This window comes from Gossypium hirsutum, chromosome A08 (genome assembly GCF_007990345.1).
Source record: "Gossypium hirsutum isolate 1008001.06 chromosome A08, Gossypium_hirsutum_v2.1, whole genome shotgun sequence".
Lineage (NCBI taxonomy): Eukaryota > Viridiplantae > Streptophyta > Magnoliopsida > Malvales > Malvaceae > Gossypium > Gossypium hirsutum.
Window position 1 is genome coordinate 13,309,300 of NC_053431.1, and position 25,268 is coordinate 13,334,567.

General features: G+C 38.3%; 1 long non-coding RNA gene across 1 annotated transcript; it reads left to right on the top strand.

The window, feature by feature from the left end:
- The first annotated feature begins 392 nt into the window (after positions 1-392).
- On the top strand, positions 393-12,465 carry LOC121204968 (uncharacterized). Its single transcript, XR_005900170.1, has 3 exons — positions 393-402; positions 631-633; positions 11,928-12,465. It is a non-coding gene; the product is annotated as an uncharacterized lncRNA (long non-coding RNA).
- The last annotated feature ends 12,803 nt before the right edge of the window (positions 12,466-25,268 follow it).

Consider the following 25,268-nt stretch of genomic DNA (forward strand, 5'->3'; position numbering starts at 1 on the left):
CTAAATTGCGAATATGTAAGTTATATTGTCTTTATCACAGTTGTTTCTACTAAGTATGCATGATATTACTCTTCTGAATTTTTTTTGAGACATCATCAATCTCTTTACTATGTAAACATGGTTACTTGTGAAAGATATTCTTTAATCGAAGGTAATTACATTTATTACTGTTATAAATATTGACTCGATCATGAGGTATGGTGATAGAGATCACAGATCATAGAAACTGTGTTACTGCATTGGTTATTACTAGGGCCACTTTCTTTTTTCCCTCTTTGAAATTGAGGTGCACTATTGATGTTGAAGTGTTGCTTTATCTATACAGCTGAAATGTCAGTCATATTATTGCATAATGGTTTAAAATCTATCTGATGGTTGTGGCTTTAGAAAAAAACTCAAACCGTTAATGTTAATAATTGAAATAGTTTCATTGATGACCCAATTATTATAGAAAAGAGGTAAGATTTGAATGGACCTATAAATATCAGTAAAGTTTTGACTAGTTAGAAGCTCTATTGACTGAAGTATTAATTCTGATTCAGCCTGAATCGGGTAAGGAGCTTGTTATTACAGAGATGTATTATTGAATGGGATTAGATTATGTTTTTATGTAGTAAGGCAAGGTAATAGCCTGTACTTTCAGGCAATTAAAAACCACATGGAAAGAATTCTCGATACATGACCTAGAATTGCCAGCTATTTTTTTTTGTATTGAAATCTGACAACATTACTTGTTTGGTGAAAAATGTCATATATTCACCGATTATAAAAGTTTGAAGTATTTGATGTTGTTAAAAGATTTGAATCTGAGGTAGCATATATGGTTTGAAATGTTGAAAGATTATAATTTGATAATTGAATATCACTCAGAAAGAGCGAATGTGGTTACAGATATTCTGAGTAGAAAATATCTGTATACTTTGCAAGCCATGGATACCGATTATGATTGTATGATAATAGCTCAATTTTAGCTGAATATAGAGCTAAACCGATGATTTTACAACTGATCAGTAAAACTCAGAAAAGTAATAATGAGTTGTAAGTTAAATAAATAAAGTGTGAAATAATTTATGATTCAGAATTTCAGAGTAGATCTGATAAATGTCTGTTTTTCAAAGACAGAGTATGTGTACGGAAGAATTTGGAGTTTATACAGAAAATTTTACATGAATGATATAGTGGTACTCTGTCTGTTTATTTGGGAATGGTAAAATGTATAATGATTTGAAAAAGATGTATTAGTAGCTCGGAATGAAATGTGGTATTTTTGAATCTGTGTTTAAATGTTGGATGTATCAGTAAGATAATGGTGAAACTTTTAGGATGATTATAGCTACTGAAGATACCGGAACGGAAATGAGACAAAGTTACTATGAACTTTATATCGAGATTACCATTGTCTATGAAAAAGAAAGATACTATTTGAGAAATTTTCGATTGTTTGACGAAGTGTGCACAATCCATCCTGGTATGAGTGAATTTCTCACGTGATAGATTGCTTAAATGATCTATTTTTGAGATTTTCAGATTATATGATGTGCTATCTTCTGTTATTTCTGATGGAGACCTACAGTTCATATTCCAATTCTGAAACAATTTACAAGAAACTCTAGGTATACGGTTACATTTTAGTACCGTGTTTCATTTTAAGATGGATGATCAATCTGAACTTATGATTCAGATCTTGGAAGATATGCTTTGATGTTGTGTACTTGAATTTGAAGGTAATTGAGAAAAGTATTTGCCTTGGGTTGAATTTTCTTATTATAACAGTTAACAGTCAAGTACAAATTATACTATACGAGGCTTTATATGGTCAAAAATGTAAAACTCTAGTGTTTTGGATGGAGTTCAGTGAGAAAAGATACATGTAGTAGGTTCGATTCTTTGAAATTGAAGAAAGATGAAGTGATATGAGATAGTTTAAAAGTAGAATTTGATCGTCAAAAATCTGATGCGAATCTAAAATAAAAGGAAATAGAGTTTCAGATTGGCGATAAAATATTTTTGAAAGTTTTGCCATGGAAGAAAGTTCCCCAGTTTGGCAATAAAGGCAAATTAATTCTGTGGTTTAATGGGTCATATGAGATCATTGAAAAGAATTAGACCTGTTGCGTATTGATTGGTATTATTATTAAGGTTCTATAGAATTCACAATGTTTTATATGTATATGTGTTATGACAGTATCGGTCAGACCTGTCATTTGTTATTTCTATGATGGATATTGAAATTTAGCTTGGCATGACTTACAGTGAGTGACTGGTTAAAATTTTGGCATGTGAAGTGAAAGAAACGAAAAATATAAAGGTAGCTTTAGTAAAAGTTCTTTGACAATGATACGATATAGAGAAAGCTATCTGGGAAACGGATGGAAACATGAGAAAATAATGTCTGAATCTCTTTACTGGTAAAATTTTTGAGGACGAAAATTCTTTAAGGGGGAAAGTTGTAACAACCCAATTTTGGTGAAATTGGAACAGTGGTCTCGGGACCACAAATTTGAGCCGAAAAATAAAATTTATTTTTTATTTTACTATATGGCCCGTATTATGATAGAAATGTCTGTGAAAATTTTGATAAGAAAATATTATCGATTAAGTGCTTAATTACGGGAAGGACCAAATCGCATAAAATACAAAAGTTAGATTTTAGTAGCTAGAAGGATCAAATAGCTATGGAATTCAAAACTTAAGGTCCTAAAATGGTAATTAGACCATTAAAGAAGGTATGTAGATATTTTGGTATGACTCATCCATGGAAAAATAAAAAAGGCTAAGGACTAAATTGGAAAGATGAAAAGTTATAATTGACAATTTAATTAAGGCTCCGTTTGTTTGCCAGTAAAATATTTTTCGAAAAATGATTTCTGGAAAATGATTTACTTTTCTGGAAATGATTTACTTTTCTGGTATTTGGATGAATCTGTGTAAAATATTTTCTATTGTTTGGCAGATTTCCTGAAAATATTTTCCGGAAAAGTTGTTTTTACATATATTAATAAATTTATATACATATTAATAAATTTATATTTTAAATAGTTTTTTAATAAATTTATACTTTAAATTGTTTTTACATATATTGCAATAATTTAGTTATAAATAAATAAATCAAATTAAATATTTAATAATACTCAATTATTAAGCTAGAATATTAACCGTCATAAATTGAAAACAACCGGTCGAAACCATTTTTAAATTGAGTATTGGAAAATGAGAATCGACTTTAAGAAAAACGAAAACGAGAGTCGCCACCAATCTTTTTAGGTGTGATTGGATCACCTTATAAAATGTTTTGTTTTAAAACATTAATTTTGGTCTACGAAAGTCGAGAAAATGGATTCGGGAGTCGGGTACGTACGAGGAAGGGTTAGCACCCTCGTAACGCTAAAAAATTGGTACCTAATTGATTATCAAGTGTCTTTAATGTCGGAAATTTGAAAGTTTTAATATGCAAACCTCTTTTAATTAGAATGTCTCAATTTTGAAAATTAAGGCTCACTTATTTTAAACGGGTCAAAACATCACATCCAGTAAGTTAGGACGCAACATTTTAAAACCTTCAAAACTAAGCTTGTCTTTCAAAAATTTCTATTTCGAAACAACAAAACGCCATATCCAGTAAGTTAGGACACTATGTTTTGAAATCTCGAAATAATTGTTTAAGTTTTGAAAACTCAAAATCACTTAGAAGGGTGCTTGACTATTCGAATTCAACAAGAAAACCCGTAACCCAGTAAGTTAGGGCACTACCTTTCTCGAAGTTTCCAAACATCAAGCATTGCCTTTTATTTTTTTTAAAAAAACCTTGGAATATTATTTTAAATGACGTTTTAGGATGACATATTAATGCATCATGAAGCATAGATGTACAAAATATTCTAACATTTCCATACAAACATAAATAATATCATTAAGACAAAACTAAATAACATGAACATACGTTTAATGAAAAAATCATACTAGGGTAAATATAAGATAATAAACAAATAAAAATATGGGTAAACTAAAAGAAAAACATAATACATGCAAAAATTATACAACAATATATATCATAAAATAGCATATAAAAGAAATAATTAAACATAGCATATAAAAAAATGAAACTATGCACAAATAAGATAAATGACATACACTAAAAAAAATGAATAAATAGAACATTTACAAATTATAAGAATATAATGCAATAGTTCAAAATACATGAAATGATAATATAATATATATACATGCATAGAAAATATATATTTGAAAATAAACTATATAGAAAGGTTAAATATTATAATATATAAAATACATAATCAAATGTATAAAAGATAGGAATAAATATACATATTTGAAAAATGAAGAAATTAAAATAAAAAAGGGGTGAAAAACTAAGATAGATGAAGAATAAAATAAGAACAAACCACAGAGAGTAAGAACGCAAGAGGGAGAGAAATTTGAGTGAATGCTCTCAAGAATTCTTATTGCTTCCCAAAACTCAAGTGTGTTACAATGAAGGGAGAGGCCTCTATTTATAGTTGAGCCTCCCCAAATCCAACGGTACAGATCAATTACATCAACGGTTAAGATTAAAGGATATGTACAAATTAAATCTCCAAGATTACAAGATCATATCTTCAAGATTGCATATCATATCTAAGATTGTATCATATCTAAGATTGCATATCATATCTAAGATTGCATATCCTTAAATATTATATTTCCATATGAGTCAAGCTTATAGATAGACCTTCAATCTTTTCAAGTAATGGGCCATTTCGATTGGGCCAAATTATATGTTTGTAATTTTGTACTGGACTTAGACTTTGTTTTTTTTTAACTTATTTCTGGGCCCGGGAAAAATTGAGTGTCTATAGCTGCCCCTCTTTGCTCATTTCCGTGTAACAGGAATAGAGCAAAGACTATAAAAGGGCCAATTTTGCCCAGGCTCGCTGAGTCTTGAGTTCTTGATCCTTGATCTTCTTTAAATGGCCTCTTGATGGCTTCAATCTGCTTCACTGCAACTCAGGAAGGCGATATCTGCTATCTTTGACCTGCTCCCCGTCTAATACAGAGACGCCAAATCTATTACCTTCGATCTATTTTCTGACAATACAGAGATGCCAAATCATCTTAGATCTGCTTCAGCGTAAACACGTGAAAGCCAAATCTGCTATATCTGTGATTTGCTCCTTATGAACACAAAGATGCCAAATCATCTTGGATCTGCTTCAGTAAAATCATATGAAGGTTAGATCTGCTATGTATCTGCTCTCTGTCGAAATGGAGATGCCAGATCTGTTATCTTGGATCTGCTTTGGTGTGAGAACATCCGAAATCCAAATTTGCTATGTCTTCGATTTGCTCTCCGTCGAATATAGAGACGCCCGATCTGCTATCTTCGACTTGTTCCCTGTCATTGCAGAGATACCAAATCATCTTAGACCCTACTGCTTAGGGGGTTAAGGTGCATTGTCTTCGATCTGCTCCGCTACTGCTTAGGGATAAGATCTGCAAATTAACCTGTTACCCTACTACTTAGGGGATTAAGGCGGGTCTTCGATCTGCTCCACTACTGCTTAGGGAGATAAGATCTTCAAATTTAACCTGTTACCCTACTGCTTAGGGGATTAAGGCGAGTCTTCGATCTGCTCTGCTACTGCTTAGGGAGATAAGATCTGCAAATTTAACCTATTACCCTACTACTTAAGGGATTAAGGCAAGTCTTCGAACTGCTCCACTACTGCTTAGGGAGATAAGATCTGCAAATTTAACCTGTTACCCTACTACTTAGGGGATTAAGGAGCTGAATTTTGTAATTTTCAATCAACCTTGCTACATTGTCCACTGGGGAATCCACCTGTAGAATTGATTTCCTGGAATTTATGCTTATGCCAAATAATTGAGATGCCATGATCGAAATGAGTCAAATGCTCCTAATTAGACATATTATGATGCAAAATGTTTATGAAAATAACTCCTATTTCGGATGTCATCACTCATTCATCTATCGAGCTTTCCACCTCGTTCTTCTAGACATATCAATCATACTCTGTTCGTATGCCTCGAATCTTCTCCATTAATTTGGTCTACCGTACCATTCCCCGAATGTTACGACCCACTGAAGATGTTTATAAAATGATTCTTTCTTAATATCAATATTGCTTAAAATGTCCAACCACCTTTTGGACTAAAGAAGAAAATCTCTTGAGTATCTCCAACCCATACATATGAGAATTCCTTAAACAATTGTCTTGTTTCAGTTTCTTGTATTATCTAGAAATTTCCAGAGTAATATGCAAAACTTCGTTTGTGAAGATATTTTAGTTCATCTATCATTATTTCAATACAACATGCTTTATGAATAATGGGAGACAAATAAATTGATCCTGAGGATAATTAAATTTGGACAAATTATTGGAAGGAATGCAAAAAGATTAACCTGAGAACATATCTTTGCAAAGAAAAAGAATCCAAAGATAGTAAATAGGACAGAAATCAGATGCCCCAGATATCGCCGCTTGAGCGTCTATACACCAGCTCTATGAAGACTTTCTTGAGTTCAACATGTGTTTAAAAGATCTAAAGTAATTCGTTGATACCTCGATATGTAACATACTTTACTTCTCGTCGAATCCGGTATAACAAGGTCACTGCATGACTTTCCAAATTTGAGCTGCCTTTTCAGGTTTTCAACTCAAAACCCCTTTGGTCTCAAGGCGTCCTTTGCGGGTTTTCACCTTAGCCATTCCATTTTTTTTCTTTTTTCTTTTTCTTTTTTTCTTTTCTTTTTTCCTTTTTTTTTTGAAATAGAAGTCCCAAAGTGCCCTTTGTGGGTTTTCACCTTGGCTTCCCTTCTTCTTTAGACAAAGTACTCCTTGACCGAGTCCGAATTCACTGGATAAAATAAATTCTTCCTATCCATTTCTTGTCAAAATCAGTGCACCTCTAGAGAAAGCCCTCTTCGCAACATATGGCCCTTCCAAATTCGGCATCCTTTTGCATGGGAATGATCTCTTTCAGCACAAGGTTTCCTTTATGAAATTCTTTTGGACGAACCTTCTTTGTCATAAGTCTGTGTCATCCATTCTTGGTACATTTGCTTAGGATGAATACTTTCAAGTTAAGTTTACTAGAGGTATTCAATTCTTGACTCCATCAAAGCTTGGAGGAAAAATCTTGATTCATAAACCCATGAGAAAGGGATTGCCCCGACAGCATTCCTGGCTGTTGTTTGTCAAACCCTACAAAAAGATGGTTCAATGATTCTCAGTAGACAAGAATGAAGTTGCTGACTTTATCCTTCAACCTGGAAAGCTGAGGTACATGGATTACTCCCAGACCATAGATCCCACCATGACTCGATGATGTTTCTGAAGCATCCCTAATCTTCATAAATTGCCCGCAACTGTGAAGCTGCCAAATGAGCGTCGCATATAGGAGCCACAACAAATATGGCTGTGATGCTCCTTTGATACATATAGGATAGAGAATGAACGAACTATTGCAGATCATTAGCCGAAAACCCAGCCTAGTTTAAGAGAACATGATAGTGGGCCTGCCTCGTGATTCCAATCATTCCAGCATAGGTACCAAGGTAAAAATCATTGTTCTTTGGATGGCATACTTTGTTGTCAATGACAGTACCATGTAGCACATTGTCAGAAGATCCCTGAAGTCTTAATAACTTGATCAAATCATTTGTTCATCATTTGACTGAACTGAGACTCGCTATCTCTATGACTTGATCAGGCTTCCCCTTCTTTGAACTTGTATAGAAGTCTAAGAGAGTTTCTCTCATGATCTACTTTGTCAGAAACTGGTTTGAAGAGAGAATCTATCATTTCAAGCTTCAGAGACTATGTATAGTCTGATGCTTTATAGCGGGAAATTGATAACTATTACGTTGATCTATCCAATGCAGCTATTGACAGCATATCAGACTCCCTAGGAGATCCATGCGTTGCATTCATTCCAAGGATGATAGTTGGGATCCTTGAAGCCGTTTGCCCCAGCATAAACATAGAAAGTAGGTAGTAGCTTTTTATGCCAATTTTTACCAAGTCTTGGTCATCTTCTGTAACTTTTGTTGATTTTTCTTTCTTTCTTTTGGCAACCTTTGATGTATTGTGGCATGGCGCCTACTCTTTGAACAAACTGCAAACCTTTGACATTGTGCTGTTGGATATGATCTTTTTTTCCTTCTTTTTTTTTTTTTGAAACTCGATGACTATTGACTTTGTAATATTGGCATATGAAGCTATCTCCACCCTCTTAATGGAGCAGTCAACAACCACAAAGATGAATCGTTGTTAGCTTGAAACTTTTGATGGGCCCATAACATACATGCCCTATAAGTCTTGACTTATTAAATTCGGCATTTATGGTATAACTGATGCAATCCCCTTCCATGGTGAACCAACAATGCCTAAAGCTCTTGTTTATCTTGGTCATTATGAATCTTTTTGTATGCGTTCTTCTGACATTCCTATGGACATCTATGAATTCCCATAATAGTCTCAACAAGGCCTTGTTTTGCCTCCCTGGTTATGCACATTCCAATTTCTCAATCCTTCCTTCCTTTAAGGCTAAATTCTCTACCATATCTTCATGGGGTAAAATTTGCTGCTCTTCTTACTTTACCATTTCCAACAAATCAGAAGATAAGTTACAATCTCTGTCTTTTTCAAAAATACTGAGATCCCTCTAAACACATGTCGCACTCAAAAGGAACTCTGAGTCTGTAATATCGTTGCCCCAGTCTTTAATATTTAGGGATCTATGATAAGCACAAAAGAATGTATAAGGAATAAATGTATTCAAGAATGTTTATTTACATGTTATGAATGCAATGAAAATTTATAAAGAATATTAAAGGTCAAAAGAATCAATATGAAAGAATATTTACTCGGATGAATAATAAAAGTATGTTTTATTAAAATAAAAATGTCTGAACATGAGCCCATTTCACAAAAGAAATCTTATTTCTCCTAGGCTTTAGAGCAACAAGAATGTTTTGAATATTACTTCGTATAATTTCTGAATATTATAAGAAGTTCCTCTGCCTTCCAATTGTTTAAGGAGCTTTCCAGTTTGTAGGGACGAATACCCTCCAGATTTCCTTGTTCAGCCTCATCTTCCCCAATCACATTTACCCCCTGATCCTTATGGTTTGGCAATGGGTTCTCTGTATCAAACTTTGTAACACCCATTTTGGTGAATTTTTCAACCAATTTCTTGAAGGTAGTACAATTTTCTATGGAATGTCCTGTTATCCCTGCATGGTACTCACATTGAACATTTGCATCATACATTTGGGATATGGAGGTTGCATTGGTTCTAAGTAGAAGGGAGCTACCACGTGTGCATCAAATAAATTCTGATAAAGTTCCTTATACGTTATTGGAATGGGTGTGAATTGGATCTTTTCAGAATTCTGTCTCATACCAGATTCATTCCTTTGTGAACCCCACTGTCCTACAGTTACTGCTCTTGGTTGACTAACCATAGCTGATTTCAAGTTATAATTACTCACATTGTTCACCTCATTTCTCCTTGGGGTTGATCTCTTAGCAGTTTCCCCTTTTATCTTACCGTCCCTTATGGCATTTTCAATCATTTCCCCTGCCATAACTATGTCAATGAAACTTTTTGTAGTATTTCCAATCATATGGGTAATGAATGGAGCCTTTAAGGTGTTGATAAAGAGCATAGTGGTTTCCTTCTCCAAGAGCGGTGGTTAAACCTGCATAGCAATCTCTCTCTATCTCTATGCATACTGCCTAAAGCTCTCATTAGGCTTCTTCTCCATGTTTTGTAGCATGATCCTATCTGGAGTCATGTCAGTCACATGATTATACTGCTTCATGAAAGCTTGCGCAAGATCCCTCCATGAATTTATTCTGGCCCGGCTCAACTGATTGTACCACCTAGCCGCTGCTCCAATTAGGCTATCTTGGAAACAATGGATCAACAGTTGATCATTGTTCACGTAACCCGTCATCCTTCTACAAAACATCGTAATTTGGGCCTCTGGGTAAGTAGTTCCATTGTACTTCTCAAACTCTGGCATCTTGAATTTGTGAGGAAGCACCAAATCTGGGACCAAGCTTAGATCTTTGGCATCAACTCCCTGATGCCCTTCAGCACTTTCTAAGGCCTTAAATTTCTCCTCCAACCATCTGCAATGTTCCTCCAACTGTTTTACAGATTCGATTCTTGTACCTTCCCTTTCAGCCATATCTAAGTCAGGAATGATTGGATTAGCAAGGTTGTCACCCAAATCAAATCCTGAGCTAGTTGGGAAATTCATAGGGATTCCGGCATCGATCGACCCATGTTGAGGCATTATAGTGACAGATGGCCCCCTAGGAGGTGCCTCGGTTTGTGTAGGCATGTGGGGTGGGGTAAAACTTGGAGGATGATCCTCACCATCCTCGCCAGTAATTTCCATGGGAGCCTTTCCCTTATCAATGGCTCTCAGCAGCTGAGCCATCTCGGCCATCATATTCCTCTGAGCCTCTAACATTTGTTCTCTCATATCGTTTTGCATCTTGGCCAATTGCTCCTGCAACTAGTCTTGTAACACCCTGAATTTGGGCCTAGAAGTTTTGGGCCTTGAGCATGGGAGCGGTTGAAGGCAGCTTATAATATTCTATTGTGCGTGAAAATTTCGTTAATGAAGGCTTGTTTTAGTGGTTAAGTGTGCTGAGAAGTGTTGGAGAAGTCCTAGGTTCAAACATGGACTCTAGCAAAAATTTTGGTTTAAGGTGAATCAACCCTGGGTGTAGTAGGTAGGCCTTAAGAATATTGTTGGAGAAATTGTGACACAAAAAGCCTTGTGGCTTAGTGGCAAGTAGCATGTGGAGCATTTAAGGGGAGGCATGGGTTCGAATCCCATGGCAAGCAAAGAGCATTTATTTTGCTAACAGGGGGCGGCAAGAGTTGGTGTTGAATTTAAAATCTGATGATGGAGGGATCCCACATCGGGAAGCTAACATAAGAGTGGATGCGAAGCTGGCTTTAAATAGAGAGAACCATGAGGAGAGTAAGGTACCTTTCTTGGCTGATCCCTTTCGCTTCATGGCGTGCTCGTTTGGGTTGGGCGTCAGTTAAGAGTGCTCGGAGCGCGGATTAACTCTAGTCTCCTATCAGGTGTGTATTTCTCACTACTCTAGCTATACGATGGCTACTTCAGGCCGCGATGGGCCGAAAGGGGCCATGTGGGCCCAATGGGCCTACAAGCCCAATTGGATAAGTTGTTTGATTGTGTAGTAAATATTGGACTAGGCTAGGTGAATCTCATATTTGTGGCTAAATTTGGGCTAAAAGGGCCACACGAGCGTGTGGGCCCATTTGGGTCGAGAATAGGCTTTAGGCCCATTCGTATTGTTATCCCTGTTTAGAATACTTTAGTTTACCAAATTACTGAAATACCCTCGACTTGTAAAATTACCAAAGTACCCCCGATTTATAAAATTACCCAAATATCCTCGATTTGTAAAATTACTGAAATAAGATAGAATTACCATTTTACCCTCGATTTACAGAATTACCATTTTACCCTCGATTTACAAAATTACTGAAATACCCTTGGTTTACAAAATTACCCAAATACCCTCGATCAATAAAATTACTGGAATACCCTTGTAGGGTAGAATTATCGAAATACCCCTGTAGGGTAGAATTATCGCAATACCCTTGTAGGGTAGAATTACCGAAATACCCCTGTAGGGTAGAATTACCAGAATACCCCTGTAAGGTAGAATTACCGAAATACCCCTGTAGGGTAGAATTATCGAAATACCCCTATAGGGTAGAATTATTGCAATACCCTGTAGGGTAGAATTACCGAAATACCCCTGTAGGGTAGAATTACCGAAATACCCCTGTAGGGTAGAATTATCGCAATACCCCTGTAGGGTAGAATTACTGAAATACCCCTGTAGCTGGTAAAATAAGAACAGCACCCACATTCAAAGCCCCTTTCTTACCATTAGCAAGAACTTGTTTCAGTTGCATAACATAAGGAATTCTAACAACCGCTTCAAATACAGTATCAGGAAGTACCGCTTGTGGAACCTCAATATCCACGGGTTTATTCGCTAAATGGCAATTGGCACATACAATACGCCCAGTTGCTTCTCGTGGATTTTCATACCCCTGCTGCGCAAAAATGGGATATGCATTTGAAATGGAAGCCCCTGTTATTATATAGATCATGAGCGATACGGAAATGGATCGAGTAATCTCCTCTTTTATCCAAGAAAAAGTATTTCTAGTTTGCATGGTCCAATCATTGATCCCAAAAATTTCTACAATAAAAATTAGGTAGGTCACTAGTATAGTTCCCTAGCCACGATTCTGCTATTTAATTTTACTAAAAACTGAAAAAAAAATGACTGAGACAGAGGAGAAATTGTATTCTCCTGATGGGTAGAAAGAGTACAGTAAGTACGACTTTGCATGCTTTGCTTATCTCGAAAGTAAGAAAGATTATAATTGAACCTGTAGGGTAGAATTACCGAAATACCCCTGTAGGGTAGAAATATCGAAATACCCCTGTAGGGTAGAATTACCGAAATACCCCTGTAGGGTAGAATTATTGAAATACCCCTATAGGGTAGAATTACCGCAATACCTCTGTAGGGTAGAATTACCGAAATACCCCTGTAGGGTAGAATTACCGGAATACCCCTATAGGGTAGAATTACTGGAATACCCCTGTAGGGTAGAATTACCGAAATACCCCTGTAAGGTTGAATTATCGCAATACCCCTGTAGGGTAAAATTACCGAAATACCCCTGTAGGGTAGAATTACCAAAATACCTCTGTAGGGTGGAATTACCGAGATACCTTGTGGGGTAAAATTACCATTTTGCCCCTAAGGTGTTAAATGACTGTTTTGCCCTTGTGGCCAAGTGGCTAACTTGGACTGTGTGGTTGACGAATTTGATTGTGAATATATGTTGGTATATGAATGACTTGACTGTGATTGTTTGATTCAAATATGGGCATGACATTCTGCATACATGACATGTTGCATGGGTTGGGATTTTGTACGGAGGAAGATCTGATATGTTAGGATCGTATGGTTGCTTGACGGCTGTGGATCCACCGAAGGCTTAAGAGCCGTATATTCGTACTGATTTGATAAGGTCGCACGGGTCACCCAAGACGACTGTGGATCGATCAATAGCTGAGTGCCGATCATATTTACCCGAGGTTGTGTGCCGATTATATTACCGTCGCTGATGGCTATGTGCCTAACATGATACAGCTACCGATGGCTTAAAGCCTTCTGATTGTGGCTTTATGTCAACCTACATATGGCTCTGTGCCAACCTGGTTATGGCTGTGTGCCAAACGTATTTGTCTAAGGCTATGTGCCAATATATGGTTATTGACGACTCTGTGTCGATCACATTTACCTAGGGCTGTGTGCCGGTTATGTTACTCTAGTTAATGGCTATGTGCCTAACATAATGCAGTTATCGATGGCTTTGTGCCACGTATTCTGTTAAGTGGCTTTGCCACATTATCTGTTCTGGTGGCTCTGCCACAATATCTGTACCTAGTGACTCTGTCACAATATCTGATAACTGAGCAGCAATGCTGCAACTGTGGAGTGTAGGGCTGGGTGGGTTGAGCTATTCCCCACATGGAGTGTAGGGCTGGTACGGGTGGAGTGTAGCGGTTGGTTATAAGCTGGATTGGGTTGGGATTGCATTCACATTCTGATTTTTGATTCTGTTACCTGATACTGATTCTGATTTTGATTCTGTTACCTGATACTGATTCTGATTCTGATTCTGTCACCTAATTCTGATTCTGATTCTGATTCTGATTCTAGTTCTGATAATGTTTTTTATTCTGTAATGGGTTAAAGCCCATCTGGTACTATCTGTTAAAATGGGCTAAGGATCAATTGATACTGAAACTGTAAGTAGGGCTGGGGCCAATTTTTAATTCTTTTATATGACTATCTGTTCCTTTTATATAGTAGGGGATTTCACACTGAGTTTTCGTAAACTCACCCCGTTTATTAACCTTTCAGGTAATTTCCAGCCTTAGATGGATCGGGGCTACGAGGGGCTCGGAGGAAGCCACACACACTGTTTATGTTACAATTTTGATTATTACTTTTAAATGTTTATGTGGGTTGTAGTAAAGCCGTTACAATTTTCTGGATTTCAAATTTGGAATTTTATTTATTGTTCTTATAATTGCTAGTATTAGAACACGATTTTCCCAAGCAACTACTGTTGTTCAAAACATCACGTAACTGCAATTGTTTTTAAATTAAGCTTCCGCAACTGCCAGGATTTTTACAAAGTTGTTAAGAATGTTATTCAGCTGAGGTTTTCTAACAAGGTTTAAAAAGGGTATAAGTTTTTAATTATTAAGAAGGGTTTTTAATGGAAACATGGTTTTCGAAAAACACTTCAATGTGACACGCCAGATTCGAGCCAAACTTCCAGGCCGGGTTTGGGGTGTTACAGGTCTTGCATATCCTTCTGTAACGTTTCAAACCTTTGATCCATATTCTTTGTTTTTGCTCGAGTTCCGTATGGATGCATGATTTCCAGATTTTCCCTAACTTCCGTAGTAATTTTAACTAATTAGGGTCTTTCTATAACTTTGAATGCATATGATACGATGAGATGCTATGAGATACAAATGCATGAATGCAAAAGGTATCGATCTCGATTAAATCTTATTTAGAAAACTTTATTTAGAAAAAGAATATCTTTACATATAAATGGATTACAAATACGCTTTTGCCCTAATGACTAAAGTTTTAACAACAAAACAAACTCTTGGCCACGATCAGATTGTAGCTCATATTGATGCTCAATATGTCAGCCTGTTCCGCCAATATCTGTAAATAATCAACTGCCTCCTGAGTTTGAGCTACGACCTTACCTGTGGGGTAATTCGTGCAGCTAAGGGCACCTCCTCCAATACCTGTGAAGTTGTTCTGATTATTTTGAGATAGATTAGCGAACAGGTAGGTATCCCGTTCTGCAGTGTGCTACCTTAAAATAATATCCTATATCCTCAATGTTTCTTGAGAGCTTTCATATTTCTACCCACGCAGAGCATCCTGCCTCGGTACCTTCACAGGGTAGCTAATCTATAAAGTTCTTTGTATGATACGGTCTTCTTTAATCGCTTTCTTTCATGCTTACTTGAGCTATCCAGGCCATCAGGGCTTGCATTTCCATTGTTTCTGATAAGTACAACAGTAAACTCAAGCTTGTTGTGTGACAGCCCAAAATTGACCCTAGCCGGGAAGTGGTTTCGGGACCGCTAAACCGAGTCACCGAAAGGTTTGAATGTGATGTTTATTATCTAGAATATGTAATAATGAATGTGTGAAAATTTCAAGCTTCGATTTGGTCGATTGCATGTGAATTTAGTCAATAGGACTTATATGAGAAAATTTTAAAATGTGATAGGTCAATGCATGAGGACCTATTAGTGCATGTGGAAGAAAAAGGGGACTTGCATGTCAAATTCCCCCTCCCTAATATGTAGTGGCCGGCCATGCTATGGGTGGAAACATGTTGGGAACATGTTGGCCTAGTGAGGTATGTAGGATAAAATATAATAAGAAGTATGGGGAAATAAAGAAATGGAAAAAGGAAAGGATGGGTGGTAATTGTTTCTTTCCTCCCCTTTTGCCGTGAAAGTAAGAAGGAAAAACAAAAAAAAAAGTGTCCATCTTTCTTCATTTCCCCTTGGCCGAATGTTCTAAAGAAGAAAGAAAAAAATTTGTTCATCTTTTATCATCCTTGGCCGAAAATGCTAAAAGGAAGGGGGAAGAGCTTGAGAAAATCGGCTATGGTGGTTTGCTAGACTAAGGTATGTTTGATGTTGTCTTTGAGATGCATGCATGTTTTAAATAGCCCATGTTCAAACCTTGAATCTTGTTGATAACATGAGCAATCGGTCATGAGAAAGTGTTCAAGGAATGGTTGTTGTTCATGTTATTTGGATGAGAAATGGTGAGTTTTGTGGTTTCATGTTAAAGTTAGGTAAATGATGATAGAGGAATGTTTGAACTATAAAAAGAATCGGCTACCTTGTTATGAGCTAGGGCCGAATGTGAGTTTGGTTGTGATTGAATGTTACATGCTTGGTAGAATGGTGGATGAAGGTGCCGAATGTATGTTGGATTGATAGAGTCTCCAAATTAATTTTATGTGTGTATGCATGACCGAATATACGTGGTCACATGAGTAAGGAAGTGAGTTATTTGATATGTGGTAAAAGTTAAGTACTAAATCGAAGGTTGCTAAAATTGCCATTTCTTAGCCGAATATGTGCTTGATCAATGAAGGAATTGTTGAAGAATATAGGTGAACTTGGTGAGAGCAATCGGCCTAGTGTATAAATGATATGAAGATTTTAGGAAATTGTTTTGGTTAGGTGTATGTATGATTAAGTATATTCGGCAATATACTTAAAGTGGGTACATGATATTACATTATAACTATTGAGCTTAAGTATATGGATATGTGTATATGTGGTCATACAATGACATCTTGGTTTGAAAATTTAATGATGTGTGATTGCCGAATGTGATAAATAAATTCATGTTATTGAGTTAAATATTGAATACTCTTATTTGTATTATTTAAGCTCAAGAACCTAAAGGAGAGGCGTCCAACAAGGGGAAATCGAAGGTCATCGAGTAGCCCACTCGGAATTATTTTACCCAACATAAAGTAAGTCATTAAGCATGTAGTGGGTATTATTTCAAATGGTCATAATGTGTATGTATTGATGCTGATTGGAATGAATAAATATACATATATATATGCATGTACGTATGTGATGATGAAATTGTTGAATGAATGAAAAGAGGTAAGATGTACTGAGTTGTTGATCTCGGCACTAAACGTGCGGGATAACCATTTATGACCATGAGATTGGCGCTAAGTGCGCGGGATTAAATTGTACAGCACTAAGTGTGCGATTCGACTATGTTGCACTAAGTGTTCGAAATGAATATGATGCACTAAGTGTGCGAATTGACCATGCGGCACTAAGTGTGCGAGTCTAACTATGTAGCACTAAGTGTGCGATTTGATTACGTGGCACTAAGTGTGCGAGTTGATTGTATAGCACTGAGTGTGCGGGCTCAATATACATTCGTGAATCATTATGGACACTATGTGTGCGACACTATTGAGTCGATCGCGGACAGCGGGTCGGGTAAGTGTCTTGAGCACGTGGCTAATAGGTGCTATGCTTATACTTGGTGTTGAGCTCGGTAAGTTCGAACCTATGTGACAAATATACTTGAAGTCACGTACATAAGTTTTATCGTAGGATGGGTGAAAGGTCGTATAGTCGTTTGATTGTAACGAAAATAAATCGATTTATGAAATTGCTTCAATGTCCTATTGATGAGTATATAGAATGTGAATGCATGAATTGATATGAAATTGAATTGATAAGTTGGAGGAACTATGGTATGGTTCGGTATGGATGGAGTAAATTGTCTCGTTCCATTTTGTTTCCTCTTATGATAATGTTGTTGATAGATGGTAGTGCATTGCTTATGACTTACTAAGTTATAAACTCACTCGATGTTTCCTTGTCACCCACTATAGGTTGCTTGGACTCATCTATTTTTGCGGGGTCGGGCCGTCATTGAAGTCATCACACCGGATAGCAAGTTTTGGTACTTTCTTCTTAGTGTGTTTAGAAGATCATTTTGGCATGTATAAGCTAGTACGTTGTGTTTGAATTATGGCATGTAAACTTTAAGCCATGCGAAAATGGCACGAATGTTCGATTGAATTGGATCAAGGGTAGGCATGAAATGGACCTAGTTACTTTCGTAACAGATGCTGGCAGCAGCAGTGTCATGAGATTGAGAAATCACTAAAAATAGTGGGAGTGGAATTAATCGATGAATAAATTATGTAATCGAAGCTCGATGAGTCTGCTTTCATGAGGAAGTAACGAAAAGATCATATGGGCAGTATATTAAGAGATAATCAGATTTTAGTGGGACAGGGCCAGAACGGTTTCTGGATTCCCTGCTCCGACTTTGGAAATTCATTATAAATTAACCAGAGATAATTAGGGGTCGTACCATATATGTGCAGATTCCTCTCTGAGTCTAGTTTTCATAGAAACAAACGGCAACAGTATTGAAGCCCCGTGCAGGGAGATATCCCAGTCGTAATGGACAAAGGTCAGTGTAGTCGACCCCTGCAACTTGGGGGACTTTGACTAATAAACTGTACTAATTGGCCCAACCAAAAATTCTAGAAAAAAATACATAGATGGGCACATGAGTCTAGTTTCTGGGAAAAATTACGAAACTGATTTTCGAGTTACGAAACTCAAGATATGATTTTTTTAAAGCGGCTAGTACACAGATTGGGCAGTGTCTGGAAAATAAATTTTGTAAAGGGGTTAAAGCCAGTTAACACCTCGTGTTCGACTCCGGTGTCGGTTTCGGGTTCGGGGTGTTACATTTTATTGGTATCAGAGCTATGGTTTAGTCGGTTCTAGGACTACCATAGCACGTATGAGTCTAGCTATACATGCCATAATGTTAATGTTTAAAAGGGTGATGACTTCTGACGGTTGAAATGTTTTTGTCTTGATTAGTAAATGGATCCCGATGAAGAAAGAACCCTAGCGGATGACGTTGAGAGCGTAGCGGCTGCTCCTGCACAAGGGACGCCGCCTGTTGAACCTCAGTCATCTGCGAATAATCAAGGTGAGGGGGCTAAACAAGCCTTCTTTACCATGATGAATGAGTGGGTCGCGCAATATGCCCGAGCCAACCCGGCTGTCCAACAATTCCCAAATTTGAATAACCCACCCCAAGAGCCTGTAAGGCCGTCAGTCGCTGATCCTGTGAGGCTGAGTAAGCCACCTGTAGACTTGATTAGGAAGCGTGGGGCCGAGGAGTTCAAGGCCATAGTAACTGATGATGCCGAAAGGGCCGAGTTCTGGCTTGATAACACCATTCGGGTGTTCGATGAATTGTCATGCACACCCGATGAATGTCTAAAATGTGCTGTATCTTTGTTGCGAGACTCCGCCTACTATTGGTGGAGGACCTTGATTTCCATAGTCCCGAACGAGCAAGTAACTTGGGACTTCTTTCAAACGGAATTCCGGAAGAAATTTATTAGCCAACGGTTCATTGACCAGAAACGTAAGGAGTTCTTGGAACTCAAGCAAGGCCGTATGACTGTATCTGAATACGAACATGAATTTGTAAGACTTAGTAGGTATGCCCGGGAGTGTGTAGCTGATGAGGTTGCTATGTGCAAAAGATTCGAGGAAGGATTGAATGAAGATTTAAAGCTACTAATGGGTATTTTGGAAATAAAGGAATTCGTAACACTAGTCGAACGAGCCTGCAAGGCGGAGGAACTTGGAAAGGAGAAGAGGAAGGCTGAATTTGAAGCTAGAGATTATCGTAAAAGATCGACGAGTAAAGCTCCGTTCTCAGCTGTGAAGAAGTTCAGGGAGGACATTAATAAGTCGAGGGCGACTGCGGGAATTTCCATCAGGGCAAGACCATCGATGGGCTCCCGAGCTACTTCGGTAGCTAGTGTGGGCAATAATCGTCACGAGAAACCTGAATGTCCCCAATGTGGAAGACGACACCTAGGTGAATGTTGGGGCAAGTCTACTAACAGGGCCTGTTACGGATGCGGTTCGAAGGACCACTTCATTAGAGATTGCACGGAGCTGGATGAGAAGAATAAGATTCAAGGTGCAAGACCTAGTGGAGTGACATCTAGAGGTAGACCACCGAGAATTTTAGGAGGCAGGGGTGGTAGTCAGAGGGGGGCCTCTGATATGGCCGATCGCGCCGAGAACCGTACTCCTGCTAGAGCGTATGCCATTCGCGCACGAGAGGAGGCATCCTCCCCCGACGTCATCACTGGTACCTTCACTCTCTTTGATACTAATGTGATTGCATTGATTGACCCTGGCTCTACTCATTCATATGTATGCGAAACCTTAGCATCCAGTAAGACTCTACCTGTTGAGTCTACTGAGCTAGTAATTCGAGTGTCAAACCCTTTGGGTCAATGCGTACTTGTTGATAAAGTGTGTAAGAGATGCCCTCTAATAATCCGAGTTGAGTCTGCGGACTTAAGGGGGTTGCCAGCTGTAATATCAGCAATGTTGGCCCAGAAATATGTAAGGAAAGGGTGCGAAGCATACCTCGCGTATGTACTTGATGACAAGGAGTTAGAAAAGAAACCCGAGTCGGTGCCGGTGGTTTGTGAATACCCGGATGTTTTTCCTGAAGAGTTACCGGGTTTGCCACCTGTTCGGGAAGTAGAGTTTGGAATTGAGCTTGTACCTGGAACTACGCCAATTTCGATCGCTCCGTATCGTATGGCACTAACCGAGTTAAAAGAGTTGAAAGCTCAGTTGCAAGAATTGACGGATAGAGGCTTCGCTCGACCGAGTTTCTCACCTTGGGGTGCACCAGTATTGTTCGTGAAAAAGAAGGACAGAACCATGAGGTTGTGCATTGACTATCGTCAACTGAATAAAGTGACGATAAAGAATAAGTATCCGTTACCGCGTATTGATGATCTGTTCGATCAATTAAAGGGAGCATCGGTGTTTTCAAAGATAGATTTGAGATCGGGTTATTATCAGTTGCGGATTCGAGATTCGGACGTACCCAAAACTGCTTTCAGAACGAGGTACGGTCACTACGAGTTCTTAGTGATGCCGTTTGGGCTCACTAATGCCCCTGCGGTGTTTATGGATCTGATGAATCGAATCTTCAGGCCGTATTTGGATCGGTTTGTAGTTGTGTTTATTGATGACATCTTGGTCTATTCAAGAGATGAGACCGAACATGCTGAGCATCTGAGGCAAGTGTTGCAAATTTTGCGGGATAAGCAGTTATATGCTAAGTTCAGTAAGTGTGAGTTCTGGTTAAGAGAGGTTAGCTTCTTGGGTCATGTGGTATCCGCATCGGGTATTCGAGTTGACCCGAGCAAAATTTCAGCCATACTTAACTGGAAGCCTCCGAGAAATGTTACCGAAGTCCGGAGCTTTCTAGGGCTCGCCGGTTATTACCGACGATTTGTCAAAGGTTTCTCGATGATAGCCACACCAATGACGAAGCTACTTCAGAAGGATGTTAAGTTCGAATGGACGGAGAAATGCCAGAAAAGCTTCGATCAACTGAAAACTCATCTGACTGAAGCTCCAATTTTGGTGCAACCCGAATCGGGTAAAGAGTTTGTTGTTTATAGTGACGCATCCCTACTTGGGTTGGGTTGCGTATTGATGCAAGAAGGTCGAGTTGTGGCCTATGCGTCAAGACAATTGAAGCCACACGAGAGGAATTATCCGACCCATGATCTCGAACTAGCCGCCATTGTGTTTGCATTGAAAATATGGCGACATTATTTGTTTGGTGAGAAGTGCCATGTGTTTTCGGATCACAAAAGTCTCAAATATTTGATGACTCAACGAGACTTGAATCTGCGACAAAGACGTTGGCTTGAGTTGTTGAAAGATTACGAGCTTGTCATTGATTACCACCCGGGAAAGGCTAATGTGGTTGCGGACGCCTTAAGCCGGAAATCACTGTTTGCTTTGCGAGCGATGAATGTACACTTGTCTGTTCTACCTGACAATGTGTTAGTAGCTGAATTAAAAGCCAAACCATTATTGACTCATCAAATTCGTGAAGCTCAGAAAGTCGATGATGAATTGGTTGCAAAACGAGCTGAGTGTGTTCCGAACAAGGAATCGGAGTTTCAGATTGATGATGATGGTTGTTTGAGGTTTAGAAGTCGTTTGTGCGCTCCAAGGAATTCGGAACTCATTCCGATGATCCTGAACGAAGCCCATTGTAGCCGAATGTCAATTCACCCGGGGAGCACGAAAATGTACAACGACTTGAAACGTCGGTTTTGGTGGCATGGTATGAAGCGAGACATCTCCGACTTTGTTTCGAGATGTTTAATATGTCAACAAGTGAAAGCGGAACATCAAGTGCCTTCAGGGTTACTTCAGCCGATCATGATACCCGAGTGGAAATGGGACCGAGTCACAATGGACTTTGTGTCCGGACTGCCATTGTCCGCAAGTAAGAAGGATGCGATTTGGGTTGTTGTTGATAGGCTGACTAAGTCGGCTCACTTTATCCCCGTGCGTACGGATTTTTCATTGGATAAACTAGCCGAATTGTATGTTACTCAGATTGTGAGATTACATGGAGTACCTATTTCTATCGTGTCGGATAGAGATCCGAGATTCACCTCACGATTTTGGAAGAAATTGCAAGAAGCTCTGGGTACCAAGCTGCATTTTAGCACCGCTTTTCATCCCCAAACCGATGGTCAATCCGAGCGAATAATTCAGATACTCGAGGACATGCTGAGATGCTGCATCCTTGAGTTTAGTGGTTCATGGGAACGGTATGTACCTTTGATTGAATTCGCTTACAACAATAGTTTTCAATCAAGTATTAAGATGGCACCTTACGAGGCTTTGTACGGTCGTAAATGCCGTACACCATTGTTTTGGACCGAGCTCGGTGAAAGTAAAATTTTCGGAGTTGATTTGATTAAAGATGCCGAACAGAAAGTAAAAGTAATCCGTGAAAGTTTGAAGGCAGCCACAGATCGTCAGAAATCGTATGCGGATCTGAAACGGAAGGACATTGAATATCAGGTGGGAGATAAAGTGTTCCTTAAAGTTTCGCCTTGGAAAAAGGTACTTAGGTTTGGCCGTAAGGGCAAGTTGAGCCCGAGATTTATTGGGCCGTACGAAATCTCCGAACGAGTGGGGCCAGTTGCGTATAGATTGATTTTGCCCCTTGAGCTTGAAAAGATTCACGATGTCTTTCATGTTTCGATGCTTCGACGCTATCGATCTGATCCGTCGCATATAATTAGCCCATCAGAGGTTGAAATTCAAGCCGATATGAGTTATGAAGAAGAACCGATACGTATCCTAGCTCGTGAGGTGAAAAGAGTTGCGAAACAAAAGGGTTCTGTTGGTTAAGGTGTTGTGGCTCAAACACGGGATCGAGGAAGCAACTTGGGAACCCGAGAGCTCGATGAAAGAACGATATCCAAACCTATTTACTGGTAAGATTTTCGAGGACGAAAATTTCTTAAGTGGGGGAGAGTTGTGACAGCCCAAAATTGACCCTAGCCGGGAAGTGGTTTCGGGACCGCTAAACCGAGTCACCGAAAGGTTTGAATGTGATGTTTATTATCTAGAATATGTAATAATGAATGTGTGAAAATTTCAAGCTTCGATTTGGTCGATTGCATGTGAATTTAGTCAATAGGACTTATATGAGAAAATTTTAAAATTTGATAGGTCAATGCATGAGGACCTATTAGTGCATGTGGAAGAAAAAGGGGACTTGCATGTCAAATTCCCCCTCCCTAATATGTAGTGGCCGGCCATGCTATGGGTGGAAACATGTTGGGAACATGTTGGCCTAGTGAGGTATGTAGGATAAAATATAATAAGAAGTATGGGGAAATAAAGAAATGGAAAAAGGAAAGGATGGGTGGTAATTGTTTCTTTCCTCCCCTTTTGCCGTGAAAGTAAGAAGGAAAAACAAAAAAAAAAGTGTCCATCTTTCTTCATTTCCCCTTGGCCGAATGTTCTAAAGAAGAAAGAAAAAAATTTGTTCATCTTTTATCATCCTTGGCCGAAAATGCTAAAAGGAAGGGGGAAGAGCTTGAGAAAATCGGCTATGGTGGTTTGCTAGACTAAGGTATGTTTGATGTTGTCTTTGAGATGCATGCATGTTTTAAATAGCCCATGTTCAAACCTTGAATCTTGTTGATAACATGAGCAATCGGTCATGAGAAAGTGTTCAAGGAATGGTTGTTGTTCATGTTATTTGGATGAGAAATGGTGAGTTTTGTGGTTTCATGTTAAAGTTAGGTGAATGATGATAGAGGAATGTTTGAACTATAAAAAGAATCGGCTACCTTGTTATGAGCTAGGGCCGAATGTGAGTTTGGTTGTGATTGAATGTTACATGCTTGGTAGAATGGTGGATGAAGGTGCCGAATGTATGTTGGATTGATAGAGTCTCCAAATTAATTTTATGTGTGTATGCATGACCGAATATACGTGGTCACATGAGTAAGGAAGTGAGTTATTTGATATGTGGTAAAAGTTAAGTACTAAATCGAAGGTTGCTAAAATTGCCATTTCTTAGCCGAATATGTGCTTGATCAATGAAGGAATTGTTGAAGAATATAGGTGAACTTGGTGAGAGCAATCGGCCTAGTGTATAAATGATATGAAGATTTTAGGAAATTGTTTTGGTTAGGTGTATGTATGATTAAGTATATTCGGCAATATACTTAAAGTGGGTACATGATATTACATTATAACTATTGAGCTTAAGTATATGGATATGTGTATATGTGGTCATACAATGACATCTTGGTTTGAAAATTTAATGATGTGTGATTGCCGAATGTGATAAATAAATTCATGTTATTGAGTTAAATATTGAATACTCTTATTTGTATTATTTAAGCTCAAGAACCTAAAGGAGAGGCGTCCAACAAGGGGAAATCGAAGGTCATCGAGTAGCCCACTCGGAATTATTTTACCCAACATAAAGTAAGTCATTAAGCATGTAGTGGGTATTATTTCAAATGGTCATAATGTGTATGTATTGATGCTGATTGGAATGAATAAATATACATATATATATGCATGTACGTATGTGATGATGAAATTGTTGAATGAATGAAAAGAGGTAAGATGTACTGAGTTGTTGATCTCGGCACTAAACGTGCGGGATAACCATTTATGACCATGAGATTGGCGCTAAGTGCGCGGGATTAAATTGTACAGCACTAAGTGTGCGATTCGACTATGTTGCACTAAGTGTGCGAAATGAATATGATGCACTAAGTGTGCGAATTGACCATGCGGCACTAAGTGTGCGAGTCTAACTATGTAGCACTAAGTGTGCGATTTGATTACGTGGCACTAAGTGTGCGAGTTGATTGTATAGCACTGAGTGTGCGGGCTCAATATACATTCGTGAATCATTATGGACACTATGTGTGCGACACTATTGAGTCGATCGCGGACAGCGGGTCGGGTAAGTGTCTTGAGCACGTGGCTAATAGGTGCTATGCTTATACTTGGTGTTGAGCTCGGTAAGTTCGAACCTATGTGACAAATATACTTGAAGTCACGTACATAAGTTTTATCGTAGGATGGGTGAAAGGTCGTATAGTCGTTTGATTGTAACGAAAATAAATCGATT